This window comes from Schistocerca americana, chromosome 8 (assembly GCF_021461395.2).
Source record: "Schistocerca americana isolate TAMUIC-IGC-003095 chromosome 8, iqSchAmer2.1, whole genome shotgun sequence".
Taxonomy (NCBI): Eukaryota; Metazoa; Arthropoda; class Insecta; order Orthoptera; family Acrididae; genus Schistocerca; species Schistocerca americana.
Window position 1 is genome coordinate 89,301,081 of NC_060126.1, and position 15,330 is coordinate 89,316,410.

At 41.1% G+C, this 15,330-nt stretch overlaps 1 pseudogene; it reads right to left on the minus strand.

Annotated features, from left to right (window-relative positions):
- Positions 1-7,732: 7,732 nt before the first annotated feature.
- Positions 7,733-7,850, minus strand: LOC124546178 (annotated as a pseudogene).
- Positions 7,851-15,330: the final 7,480 nt, after the last annotated feature.

Consider the following 15,330-nt stretch of genomic DNA (forward strand, 5'->3'; position numbering starts at 1 on the left):
ACGTGTGGGTGACGAAACAATCCAAACTTTAAACTGCTAACCGCCATGACTTCCATCGTACATACTGGAGGAAAGACATTTGTACACTTGTGTGACTACATCTTCATACGTAAATTAAGCAACTTTCTTGAGTTGAAGTTAAGATGAGTAAGAAGTAGATTGTTAGATTGCTCAGACCTTAAAGCCATTAATACCGGCACTCCTGAACACTGCTAAAATGAATTATAATCCTGTCTCTTGATGGACAAAGAAAATGAATGTGCACTATAGGAAGACCCTAAACTCCAGACCAGTCCCGATCCTTAACAAATGTATCCAATAGGTTGTAAGTTATACTAATAATTTTCCACTTCTTCTGTTTCATATTGTAAATAAAGACCCGGGAAGCCACTTGAATTCCTGGCACCACAGTGGAAAGGACAGATGTACGGCATGATGAACGCCGTAGACAGCTAACACAGAAAGTGAAAGCATCACGAAGTGTAGTGCTACGTTATTAAACTGTAATTGAACCACAATGAGTCAACGGATGCTCGAACATTGTCCACTCTAGTTTAGTGAAAATAAGCACTCACTGTACTCATGTATTAGTTGTTAAGCTCAAGAGAAAGTAATTTCTGAATTCTATCCCCTGAAGCGCGAAATAAACGTTCACTTATTGTTATAAGCAAATATGGACCAAACTTAAATATGCACATAAATGTTAATCTTGGTATTATGGAATGAAGTGACTGATGAACAAAGAATGAAAAACTTTATTTTGAAAAATGATAAATATCTGATATATGTTTATAAATGTAATTTCAATCATGTACATAGTACGCCAGTAACATTATGTAAATGTCACACCAAAAATCACGAATATCTCATGAGGACATGAGGATCGAGGTAATCCTTCGGCATTCCCTCTCTCCTCATGGGAGGCAATGTGATATTCGCTATTTTTGACTTCATTAAAACAGCAAATACGAGTAGTTAATACTTTCAGCCAGAAGGCAAATACTTGTTTATAAATAATGATTAATGTATAATAAGGCGTCGCATAGCGACGGTGGAATTTTCTAATGATGTAATTCGTCATCTTTGGGTGGCAATAAAAACAGAAAAATACGGATAGATATACGATCCTTCACTATTTTGTTCGCTGGAGAACAAATGAAGCCTTGAGCGCTAAAAAAGACTTGTACTGTTTTTCTCAAGTAAGACGGACGCAGATTTGTGGCAGTCTGATCTAATTTTTACTAAATGTATAAAAACGTGTTATGTCTAAGTTTGAGTGAAGTGTAAAGAACTGTTATAACTTACCGTGACGACGCACGAGCGGCTCAAAAAAGACAATGGCTATATAAAAGAGCGCTCAATGGACATGATACGGACATAAAAATCTACCGTCATTGTAGTACTAAGCTTAAGGTACGATATATGTTTTAGTTTATAATAAATATTTGTTCTGGGAATACTGAATCATTTAGCAGTGCTCATTCCTATCATCTCCTCAGTATTATTTTCATTTTAATTATGCATTTTGCTAAGATTACAGACACGGAGATCAGCAGTCCAATGTGTGTGTTACATTGATAAAAAGAAAACTGTTTTATCGTCTTCTTGCATCAGCTTTAATACTGAATTTCCCTTTTGTGTGATGTTACAGTTGTTTTTGCGCCCTTAAGAACTTTCTGGTCCCTTAGGAAATTGTTTTGTCATAACAATAACTTCACAACCGGGTATGATCGTATCTACGATCGTGAAGTAATTAGAAAGACGATAATGCGATTTCTTAATCAATAGCACGCTAGTTGTGACTGCCTCAAGCCACGCGAAACTGCAAGTAAAAACTAATCACATCTCATAATGCAATATTTTATGACAATGGTCAATCCATGATTCTTACGCCAATTGTGATTGATAAAACAGTAAGCTAAATCTCAATTTCCAACTTTCCATTGAATAACAACATCACTTCTATTTTGTAACATCACAAACCTTCTTTCATGATTCTTAAACCAAGTGTTAGCTATGATTAAGTTATGCTCTGCATAAAATTCTACCAGGCGGCTTCCTCTTTCATTTCTTAGCCCCAATCCATATTCACCTACTATGTTTCCTTTCCTCCTTTTTCCTACTCTTGAATTCCAGTCACCAATGACTATTAAATTTTCGTCTCCCTTCACTACCTGAATAATTTCTTTATCTCATCATACATTTCATCAATTTCTTCGTTATATTCTGAGCTAGTTGGCATATAAACTTGTACTATTGTAGTAGGCGTGGGATTCGTGTCTATCTTAGCCACAACAATGCGTTCACTATGCTGTTTGAAGTAGCTTACCCGTACTCCTATTTTTTTATTCATTATTAAACCTACTCCTGCATTACCCCTATTTGATTTTGTATTTATAACCCTGCATTCACCTTACCAAAAGTCTTGTTCCTCCTGCCACCGAACTTCACTAATTCCCACTATATCTAACTTTAACCTATCCATTTCCCTTTTTAAATTTTCTAACCTACCTGCCCGATTAAGGGATCTGACATTCCACGCTCCGATCCGTAGAACGCCAGTTTTCTTTCTCCTGATAACAACGTCCTCTTGAGTAGTCCCCGCCCGGAGATCCGAATGGGGGACTATTTTACCTCCGGAATATTTTACCCAAGAGGACGCCATCATCATTTAATCATACAGTAAAGCTGCATGTCCTCGGGAAAAATTACGACTGTAGTTTCCCCTTGCTTTCAGCCGTTCGCAGTACCAGAATAGCAAGGCCATTTTGGTTTGTGTAACAAGGCCAGATCAGTCAATCATCCAGACTGTTGCCCCTGAAACTACTAAAAAGGCTGCTGCCCCTCTTCAGGAACCACACGTTTGTCTGGCCTCTCAACAGATACCCCTTCGATGTGGTTGCACCTACGGTACGGCTACCTCTATCGTTGAGGCACGCAAGCCTCCCCACCAACAGCAAGGTCCATGGTTCATGGGGGGAGGCAGTAATGGGTACCGGGGAGAAATGTGGGAAGAAATGGAACTTCAGGGAGAAGAAATAAATATGTTGCGGTTTACCGGAGATATTGCAATTCTGAATGAGATAGCAAAGGGCTCGGAAGATTGGCTGTATAGAGCTGATAGTGCACTGGAGAAATGTTATTAGATGAACATCGATAAATCTTATGGTGTCGGGAGCATTAGATTAGGAAATGAGACGCTAAAAGCACCAGAAGAGTACTGCGTTTTGGGCAAGCCCGAATCTAGGCGGGGGCAAACCGGAGTATCTGCCCCGCCAGGCAATTGCAGGGGGCGCCAAACACATATTCTTGAAGGAAGAAAACCTTTTTCCACAAAGCGCCTAGCATCCAACGCACGTTGGTCTATCAGTTATTCATAAGATTTCGAAACGCATCCCTGTTGGCTTTTAGATATTTTTGAACACATTCTAAGTTGATTTCTGAACAAATCATAAATTGACTTTTGAATGTGTGCGTAGTGTACTTGATGTCTGCTGGGGGAATCCTCATTACATCAAGAAATAGAAAACTTTCCCGCAGACAATAGGGGATAGGGCTATACGAGCTGAGCCTAATAAACCCGAACGGGTGATTACCAATCGCTGTTCGTTTATATGGTTGACTGGGTGTGCGAATGATAAGCGTTGTTATAATTACCAGCGAAATCCATAGATTCAGACTACCAGGCTGCAAATAGACGACTAACAGCAATAACAGCTAAGAAACATTTCGTATTTTCTTCTCTGTGTATCCAAGAAAATGAAATTTTGACAGAAATTTTTTGCCATTTCGCTACACTACTAAGGATCAGTAGTACAGTCCCCTGCTAGCAGCCGCTTAAGTTCTGTTCTTGGAATAGAGCGGAAAACGCATTGTACGAACACATAACAAGGCCTAGCCGTATAAATAAACGCGGGCAACTGAATCGGTGATTCTGACAGGGTTAGTGAGGTTACCTGGAGAGTAAGTTTTGACAACGGCAGGAACAGGTACAGAATTAGTGATGACAGATTGTTTGTTAGAACGAGGAAAGAGAAGAAACGGAGACATCAACCAAATTATATGGAAGAATATGACGAATCCAAATTTATATGAAAGTTTCGTGCTATACTGCTTTTCGATCTTTTGCTGAGAAACTGGATCATATAAATGAAATGTGAAACTATTCCATAACATAGAAACTTTTGGCTGTATAGGCCTAATAATCATTTGATATTGGTACTTCGTGAATTATATTATGTCATGTTAATTATGTAAATGAGGTAGATAAAAAGGACCTTTTGCGCCAAAATAATCTCGCTTATTTGGCGTGCGTTTCAATTGCTGCAATATTGGAAAGACCTATTTCGTTTTGTCTAGCAGACAGTGAAGAAATAGATGTAATCAGATCGAGAAGCCACACCACTCTTGGATTCTATTCGTATAAACAGCTTTTTCAGTATCAGGCGACATTTTGATTTTCCTTGTAGCAAAACATTTGACGAACTTTGATGAGGTAATAGATTATTTCGCAGAAAGTAAAGCACGCCATGTAAAGCTGTAGCAAGATTAGAGAGAAAAAAATGCCGGAGCCTAAGGATTGAAGAAATGGTACTGTCTTTCTTGTCTCTTGTCTCTTGTCTCTATTGGTTTTATGTTTCCTATATTTAATTTTATGTCACACAAAATAGAAAGTTATTTGTTAATAGGCATGGAAGAGTGCAAATTTTCTGGAGTTCTTATTTTCCCGGTCACAGCTAATCCCATCCAGTATTAATTATGAGCTTTTTTTTAAGGGAGGTAGCATGTCAAACCGGCCGACTGAAAGTAGAAGAAGCACTGCAGGATATTTTAATTTCCAGTCTCCTGGATATAGGTTCGATGATTTCCATTACAAAATATACACGTTTGAGTTCCACAGAGTGAAATACAGTGACGTAAGACAGAAGAACGCTGTGTGAAGAGGCGTTGTACTGCAGTTTCGCACACTTACGACCAAATAACATGTCTTACATTTCCTCGAACATACATGTTTTATATATCAAACTCTTTCAGAAAGATGTGCTCTACAAAATGAGCATATTTTTGAAAAATCTACATTTTTAAAATGTTTGCCCTAACTCAAACGCTCGAGAAGGAGGGAGAAGGGGGAAGAGGGACGCCACTATCAAGTTTTTGACTCGGTTCTGAAATACCGTAGATCCGGGGCTGCGTTTGGGCTGCAAAATAACAGACAATGCCGGAAGCAGTGAGGATATAAAATATACACTGGCAGTAACAATAAAGCGTTCCTGAAAAATAGAAGTTTGTTACGTTGGAATACAAATCAAATATGAAACACTACCTGCTCGGATTACTTTAAGGCGGTAGCTTGTGAGATAGTGACGCGAGTGAGAGCAAGATGGAATCTGTGCGGCCGGATAACGACCGTTCTTCTGACACACCGCCCGGCCTCGTTTGTGGATTTTAGGCGGTGCTCCACGCTGGTTCAAGCTCATCAGTGACTCATGAAATACTATACACGAACAGTTCAAACACGATAACACAGAGAGACGGAGCACACGACGTCCAGCGCTTCGGTTAGCTGAGGACTGGGGCGACAGGCAGTTTAAATAAAAATAAAGTTGTCAAATCACGAAAACAGTGGACCCTATGCGGAGGGGTGTGTGCAGCGTTATGTATCAGTGAAATGTGGACGATGGAAAGTGCAAACAACAAAACGAAAAGATAAAGCCCCTGAAATGTGGTTCCTGTCAGGGAAAATAGAAAATTTGATGAGTGGTTGCTGAAGAACTACTGAAGTGAATCGTGTAGAGAAGACCTCCGTGGCACAAATAGGTTACAAGAAAGGGTAGGTACAGAGGACACGCTATCAGGCATTACGCAATAGTTCACTCTGTGATGGACAGAAGTGGACTACGCTGACAAATTTGGAAATTTACGCATTTAGTAAAATATTCTTTGGAGAGGAGCATGCAAAAAAGAGGTCCTGACGGAAATGAAGGTGCGTCGGCAAGTCGTGGGTACTGATGGGAACAAACTAATAAAAACGATCGATTCAGTTGGTTGTTGGAAAACTATCCCGTCATTCCCTTGTATGTTTACTTATCGGTTGAATTACACAGGCCAACAAAACTTTTTTTTAAAAAAAAAACTTTTTTTTTACTTTGATAGCTGATCTTTATAGATTTTTATGAGCTGAATCCAAATCTAGCTTTAGTTTTTCGTGCCACCCATAGTGTTCGAGCAATATGCTTTTTCTTATATAGTATAAAAATCCTATGCTATATGGTAAACGGGGAAATTAATGAAACACTTTGTTACAACATAAGCATGGTGTGTATTTACAGTAAGCTGCTTAAAACAATGATACGTGATAATAGAGATTTCACTTGTCAACTGGAATTGGTTTGTATTTTCTTTCTCTCTCTCTCTACCTCTCTCTCTCTCTCTCTCACTCTCTCATTCTTTTTTTTTTTTTTAAAAAAAAAGAAAAGCTTCTTGCATAGCTTTTTCTGCGATGGGTCGCTTGCTGAACTTCTCTGTGAAGTGACCAACATTAGTCCCCCCTCATGTTGGTGTTCCAGGGGCCTTGGTAGCGTTTTTCCATCACTAGGTTTGGATGAATCAATAAACTGCTCTCAGTCTTCCTTTACGTATTCAATATCAAACTCAATCACCTGACTGGGAATGTGTGAGCAGTATATTGAATTACATTCTTGTTAAAAAAAAAAAAAAAAAAAAAAAAAACTTGGAAAATTGTTGCTCTCTCTTTCTATACATGTAGTTTCACTGCCGATAAGTTCTTTTCTTTTGATCGAGAGCCAAGCAATTCAGCATTTTCTTTCGTTAAGCCTAGATCCCTAACCAAATCGTTAAGCTCGATCTGAGTAAACAGTCCGTGCTTTAGACTTTCTGTATTACAGTGGAGCTCATCATCATCTGGTTCATCTAAATCAGACTGTACATCAGAAAATACGTCTGTTGGAATAGAATTTAAATCATCTGGTGGTTCAGGAACCGGCAAATCTTAACCACGCCCTACTGGTCGGATGGTGGATGGAAGGTTTGGGTAGCTTATTACCTTCTAGTTTTTCGAATTATGACCAGTATCATCAACACTGCAAAAGTAGCAACCATCATAATAATTTCTTGGCTCCCTCCATATCATAGGAACGAAATCTAAAGGCTTTTTTCTCCTTTTTGGACCATTTTCTCAGATCTTCAACAAACACCTAACATACTTTACGCGACGCCCAATATTTATCTTGATCACCAAGTTTAGATCCAAAGTATGATAGATAAACCTTTCTCACAAAGTCTATAATGTTTTTTGGTGTTTTTAATCACTTATTCACCACAAATATAACAAAAACTGTCAGCAGAGTTTTTACAACCACTGTTAGACACTGTACTGAGCACATGTACAGGAAACAGAAAAGTCAAGTTAGGTTGACAGTAAACAGAAATGGAACCAATCTTTTTTTGCCAGCAAATTTTTTTCAGCAGTGCAACCAACGTCATCTACATTTATTACTCATTCTTTTTAAATTATTTCAACTATGTAAAAGCTGTTAAATTCTTTGCTGCCGTGTCATCCTCAGCCCATAGGCGTCACTGGATGGGGATAAGGAGGGGCATGTGGTCAGCCCACCACTCTCCCGGGCGTATGTCAGTTTCCGAGACCGGAGCCGCTACGTCTCAATCAAGTAGCTCCTAAGTTTGCCTCACAAGGGCTGAGTGCACCCCGCTTTGCCGACAGAGCTCGGCAGACCGGATGGTCACCCATCCAAGTACTACCCCAGCCCGACAGCGCTTAACTTCGGTGATCTAACGGGAACCGGTGTTATCACTGCGGCAAGGTCGTTGGCGTAATTTTGTATACTGACTCAGCTATTCATTATTTGTGTTAAGTCCGCAGGCTTTCTGTCGGCCTCTCTGAAAGTCGTTTTCAACAGGTCTAAGTCGAATCCTGGGCTTGTTCACCACCCAAAGAATATTAACAAATGATTACTAATATTTTTCACCAAAAAGTATTTACAGGAAGTGGCAAAATATCCTTTAAAAACGATTGATTAAGTCATCGAATAATTAAAAGACACTGTATCCTATGTACTTCCTGGTCAATCGCCGTAACATTAACCGAAAGAGAATTATCGGTGATGGATTCAAAACGGCAGGAAGAGAGGGACAGAGCTTCAATAAATTGTTACAATGTAGCATTAACTACCCAAAACTGATATTTATTCCGAAAGGACAAAAAATTCCTATTCGAGTAATTACGTCTCAAACGGCTCTGAGCACTATAGGACTTAGCATCTGAGGTCATCAGTCCCCTAGAACTTAGAACTACTTAAACCTAACTAACCTAAGGACATCACACACATCCATGCCCAAGGCATGATTCGAACGTGCGACCGTAGCAGTCGCGCGGTTCCGGACTTCGCGCCTAGAACCACTCGGCAACCGCGGCCGGCCGAGTAATTAAACACACAAATTTTGAAAATATATCATTTACAGAAATATACTTCTATTTACCTCTTCTTGTAATAAACTACATTACTTGTTTCTAAAAAAGATGGCACCTGCACTCATGACCCAAATGTTAACTGAGGAGTCTGAACAACTATTTAAGTGGGAACACTCCTGCTTGGAAACGGCGTGAAAAAAAAGAATAAACTTGATGTTACGGCCAGAGACTTGTGTCAGTCGATTACCTCCCGTTATGTGAAACCAATTAAACCTGGAGAGTGGTGACGAACATCCGTAATGCCGACGTGGCCGCTGAGACTGGTTACTTTCGACTGAAAGATCCGATTGACCAGCCGGTTATTAGAAACCATCCGGTTGTCCCGCCGCTAGGCGTTAAGTCGACACTGTACAGCTCAGTCGGCAGAACAAAGGCAAAAGTTCCGGTTTCGAATCCCAGTACGCCAGTTCCGACGTGCCAGGAAGCTTTAAATGGGAGGACACTCCGTTGCACAGTGCATGGTTTGTTGTGGGCAGTAAAAATGTACAGCGCAGTACTAGTAGCAAGCAAGGAAATGCGAGAGAAAAAGTTGTTGTGTGGTGGAACGGCGCCTACTCCCGCGCCTTTAACCTCCTGGACTGCGAACGACCGCCGCCTCGCTAGCGACTACTCCGGGCCTCGGCTCCCTGGCTGAGACTTGGCTGCGCAGTTCGCTCTCATAGCACGTCGCGTCTTACTGTCTCGATCGGCCTCGCCTGCGTTTCGTACGGCGTCGCAAGGCGAGCAGCGCCCCGTGCATCAGGCGGCTGGCAGGCACGAGAAATCCGCTCGCACCCCCACCAAATGCTCACGGACGGCACCGCGGTCGTCCTTGAGCTCACAGAACGATCGTAACTGTGTACGCAGGCACAGTTTTCTCCCACACAACGGCCCCCCAGTCGCTTGGGTTACAGGAGTGCGCCACCACTCCCAGCCGGAAGACGTTACCCTCGAAGCGCACCACCTCGTACGTCGCACGGAACCTACAAAGCGAATTTTCTCAACTGCTACCATACTCATTTTAACTAATTTTAGTACATTCAGATCACTAAACAACAAGACATTATCGACTAAAAATCACGCTGGTGACGGAATTATAATAATATGACACTAAAAAGACAGCTATGGCTAAAGATAATTTTAAAACTGGGGCAACCACAGCTAAAATAGTTACACACATCTACATCTACATGGTTACTCTGCAATTCACACTTGTCTGGCAGAGGGTTCATCGAACCATTTTCGTACTACTTCGCTACTACTCCCGAATGGCATGTATCATATCAGCGACACTCTCACCCCTATTGCGCGGTAACACGAAACGGGCTGCCCATCTTTGCACTTTTTCGATATCCTCCGTCAATCCTATCTTGTAAGGATCCCACACTGCGCAGCAATATTCCAAGTGTTCTGCCAATATTCTAAGCGTTCTGCCAACAAAGTGCAGTCTTTGTTTCCTGGCTGTGATTCCACCAGACTCAGATTCAGTGACGCTGGAGCAAGCAGAACATCAGCAGGTTGATCTGCCATCAAGAATTCGTTGCTTCATAAGAATTTGAGTGACAATGAGATTAAATTTCCTCAGAGCGGCCAGTTGTACGAAGGCTATGATTACTTTCCTCTTGCAAAGGTTGGTGATTAATGCTTTGGTACGTCATCTTTCTTACTGCGTTAACTCGGACACAATTTCTTTTCAGAGAGTTTTAAGATCGTTTCTGTAGGGTTAGAACATATGTTGAATGTACTTTTGGCATTCTTGCTAAAGAGTGCACAATTTTTGATCAGGCTTTGAATGTACCTCCAGAATTTGCTAAAGATATTACAAAAACTTGCTGCGTAGCGCACAGTTTTGTTCGTGATCGAGACATATATATTTGAAGAGTCTTTCACGAATTGTGGGTTACATGACATGTCAAGACACTCTACAGAAGCGGGAAGAAATGTGTGTGACGCTCACCAACGTTTGCCTCCAACTTCCAGTGGAAACTTCAATTTTCTGCAGTTTGTCTGAATATTCCTCACACCATACTGCATATCGATTGATGTTTTTCAGCTTTAAATATGACATCTTGTGCACTGACTTTCGTCTCTAGCCAATAGTATGACCTCCTCGACCGTAAACCGAGCGAGGTGGCGCAGTGGCTAGCACACTGGACTCGCATTCGAGAGGACAACGGTTCAACCCCGCGTCCGGCCATCCTGATTTAGGTTTTCCGTGATTTCCCTAAATCGCTTCAGGCAGATGCCGGAAGGGTTGCTTTGAAGGGGCGCGGACGACTTCTTTCCCCATCCTTCCCTAATCGAATGAAACCGATGACCTCGCTGCTTGATCTCTTCCGCCAAATCAACCCAAGCCACGACCGTATAGTCTGTTTGTAAACTCAAGAGCGAGCAAGCCAGTGTCAGTCAGTTAACTTTGTATACTTACTGATATACTTCGATATCCGGAAGTGATGGATAATCGTCTAGCATTGCAAGAAAATGTGCAGAACACGAAGAAGAGGAGGTATTTGCAGAGTAACGAGCGTTCGATCGTCTCTAATGTTATTACAGCGTGAATTAAAGAGGCGACCTATAAAGAACTGTTGGCTAATATTACCAGTCCCAATCAAAGGGCTGCAATTTATGCTAACGTCAGCCTCGCGCATTAGGACGTATAACGAAGGAACGTGAAAATAGCCGCGTGGTTTACTAGAATCGCCACGAAGGAAAACTAATAATTTTGGTAGAAAACCCATCGTTATAGACAGTTCATGTATCATGTAAAACCTTTGATGCTTATGGAACACTAAATCTCTCTCTCGGTCACTATTCACCTTATCCTAAGACATATTGCTTAAACCATGTACGCAATAGCTATTCTAAACGCTGCTGAAATTTTCTTCGAAACATGTACGCCGATTCTGGACTTCTAAGCAAAAAGCTTGACGTACGAGGTGCGTTCACATATTAATTTTTATTTTTTGGTAAGAACTTTATTTGTTAATCCACGCCGGCCGGAGTGGCCGAGCGGTTAAAGGCGCTCCAGTCTGGAAACGCACGACCGCTACGGTCGCAGGTTCGAATCCTGCCTCGGGCATGGATGTGTGTGATGTCCTTAGGTTAGTTAGGTTTAAGTAGTTCTAAGTTCTAGGGGACTTATGACCACAGCAGTTGAGTCCCATAGTGCTCAGAACCATTTGAACCATTTTGTTAATCCACAGCAATGTTGTCCTCATCAAAATATTTCCTATTACATACTATACACTTATGCCAGTGCTTTTTCCAATTCCCGAAACACTTTAGGAACTGTTTCTTCGGGATAGTTTATAGGTCTCTTAACTGTGCATTTTTAATCTCATTCATGCTTGTAAAACCGCTGTCCTTTAAGGCCCGCTTTGAAATGTTTGTACCACTTGTATGTCCTTGGTTTACTCATAACAGGCTCACCAAAAGCAATATTTAACATCTCTAAAAATTTCATACGCTTTAATCCATTCTTATAACAAAAATTAATACAGATTCTCTAATCTATTTTTGTACAAAACAAATATTCGTTGATGCTACCACAACACATGTAACCTTTTTGACAGCTGACAACAGAGTAAATACCCAATACGCATAACATTGAACACATACTTTTGAGACATGTTTACGAAGACAGTGACAAAAAAGTAGTGCAAATCGGACTAATACAACACACAAAATTATAAGTTTCTGCTTACTTTGTTGCAAGAATTGTTAAGTTTCGCCGGCCGGGGTAGCCTAGCGGTTCTAGGGGCTACAGTCTGGAACCGCGCGACCGCTACGATCGCAGGTTCGAATCCTGCCTCGGGCATGGATGTGTGTGATGTCCTTAGGTTAGTTAGGTGTAAGTAGTTGTAAGTTCTAGGGGACTGATGACCTCAGAAGTTAAGTCCCATAGTGCTCAGAGCCATTTGAACCATTTGTTAATTTTCAATGTAGTCCTTCAAAGAAAACTTCTACCTTTTAGTAGAAACACAAAGTAAGAACATGCCTTAAATTCTAAATGTTAATTGCATTATATGGGGTTCGTTTTGCGAATAGCAATAGAGGAACTTACATTCACATGAACAGCCATTCGGTCCTATGTTTATAGTGGAATCCTGACTTCCGTTCTTATGTTAATATTATTATGTTGTGTTTCGGAAGAAGCTATCGTTTTCCGTATTCATTATGGTCTTAATGCATTTGTCTACAAATAAACGCAGCCGAGACGTATTTGTACACGGCGTCGCCACAGATTTAAAGCGCGCGCCGCGGCAGGGTCGGTTCTACGTTGTGGAACAGCCTGTAGAAACGCCTTGTGACGTAGCTGGATTGACAGAGTAGGGACTCGCTCGCTCTTCAGTTTACCGAGAGACTATACTACCAAATAACAGCAATCCGAGTACGACACGACTTTTTAACGAGGCGCCAGCCGCTGCTCGGCCGGTCGGCAGTGCATCCGGGGGTCGTCGCGTTTAGGCCGCAGTTGGTAGCCCTGCTTCCCAGCGGTGGCCCGTTGGCGCTACTGCCACTGAGTGCCACTGAGCGCCACAGGTGCGCCGTGGCGCTGCACGTCTGTAGGCGCCATGGAGGTAAACATAAGAGGAGTTGTCATGACGTCACAAACTTGAAGCCGACCCAAGAGAAGGTCCGCCATGTTAGCTACCCCAAAACATTCGCTTCTGGTGGTTTGATTCCGTGTAGTCGTGAAGTGTTTTGATAAAAAATGCCGGGCTTGCGTCGCTCACGGGTGTACTAATCGTTCTGATTGTAGTCTAAAGTTTAAACAAATCACATTTCATTCGTAAGTGGAATTATTGAAGCGCTATTTTCTTATATATACTTGAAATTCTGATGCACTGTGAAGTTTTACAGTTTGGTTTTATTTCTGTGATTTAACTTTAGATTTCTATCAATCCAAGGCGAAGAGCTGTCTGGAAGTGAGCATTACACTTGGTTTTCACTGTGTGGTTATTCTGAAGTAACTGAAAAGTCCTGGCAAGAAATATCCTGGAAATGGGGACTAATGTTTTAAAATGCAATAATTTAATATAAAACTAATGTAACTACATGTAGTTAATTAAATCATCAGTAAAATGTGTGGAACACCTGTTACAGTGATTAAATTACAAGTACTTAAATGGTTACATATTTGTTAAAGCAAAGTTCCCTATCGAAGTCCAGGCTTAGATCATTACATTAATCGCTGTGTTGTCGTATTACCCTGTAAATTTCTGTTCTTTGCCACGCTGAATGTCATTTGGTAGGTACAATTTAAAAAGAAAGCAGATGTGGAAATTGCAATGGGCCTGACAATCTTAAATTCAGTTCTGTTCCTTCGTAATTTAACGTATTTTTCACTTTGTTGACATGACAGCTGGCTTGTTTATATCATACCCTGCATACATCTATGGGACACCAAAGGAAATAAGGTAAGTTTCTTGCAAACGTGAACATTTAAAATTTGCATTTGACTTGAAAATGCAACGAATACAAATCGGTGCCTCTAAACTATCAATCATTGTTTTTGGAGTTCTGGCTTTATCAATTATCGACACAAACACAATGAAAGTGAATAGAAATGGATTACAAAAGCACGCTTTTCATAGCACATACGTCTCTTCTCGGTTATTCTAAGTGTATAAACAAAAAGGAATTACAGTACTGAGGCAAGAAGCGTAATATTTTTACGTATTACTGTATCGAATACGCATTTAAGACCAGAAAAACGTTTGAAGTTGCGTTCCTTATGCTGTGTTGTTCACTAAAACCGAGTAACATTTACTATATAAAACAAATATCACGTGCACACGACATAAATAACGAACAAGAAGCAATTGTAAACACTCGTCTGCTAATGTTTTGGGGGATCCAAGATGGCGGCAAGCCCCGCCCACTGGCTTCAAAACAACGTACAGCCCAAGTCTGTAGCGCCATCTCCCCTTATTCTACCTCCATGGTAGGCGCCCAGGAGAAGGGGAAGCGCTTCTCAGTGGCTTTGTATGTAAGGGGGGGGGGGGGGGGCTGAACACAAGAAACGGCAGCTGCGAATGAAACTTTACATGTTCAGTTAACATTTAAACAAGTAGAACTCATTAACTTTTATGTATACATGCGGACTGAAGCGAGGAATGAAAATTTATAGCAAGGTCGGTTGGTTGGTTGGGTTAAAGATTAAAGGGACGAAACTACAAAGGTCATCGGTCCCGAGCAAGGTCGGCTACAGACATTTAAATCTGCTTGTATACATCATAGACGTTTGAGACTTAAAATTTTTTTTGTAACGATATAGTATCATTCATTTATTTTGTACGCGTTTTGTTGAATCAAGAAATGATAAAGCAATAAAACAATACTACCTGTTTCTCATTCGGTTTGATGAACCAAGTCAAACTCCAAGATCGCTCGGTCCCTCGGTTTCACAAAAGTGAAGTTTCCGATGTGCGTGGTACTGAAATTTTATTCAAATGACTCTGAGCACTATACGACTTAACTTCTGAGGTCATCAGTCGCCTAGAACGTAGAACTAATTAAACCTAACTAACCTAAGGACATCACACACATCCATGCCCAAGGCAGGATTCGAACCTGCGACCGTAGCGGTCGCTCGGCTCCAGACTGTAGCGCCTAGAACCGCACGACCACTCCGGCCGTGAAATTTTTCTTGTAATCACTGTGTACAAAGTGACGCCTGGCACAAATTACTCTCTCAGACAGAAAGGGAAACGAGTTAATAATTTATTTATTTATTGTTCCGTGGGACCAAATTAAGAAGAAGTCTCCATGGTCATGGAACGAGTCAATACATGAAATTATAACACGATATTAGAAACAGATAAAATGAAATATAAAAA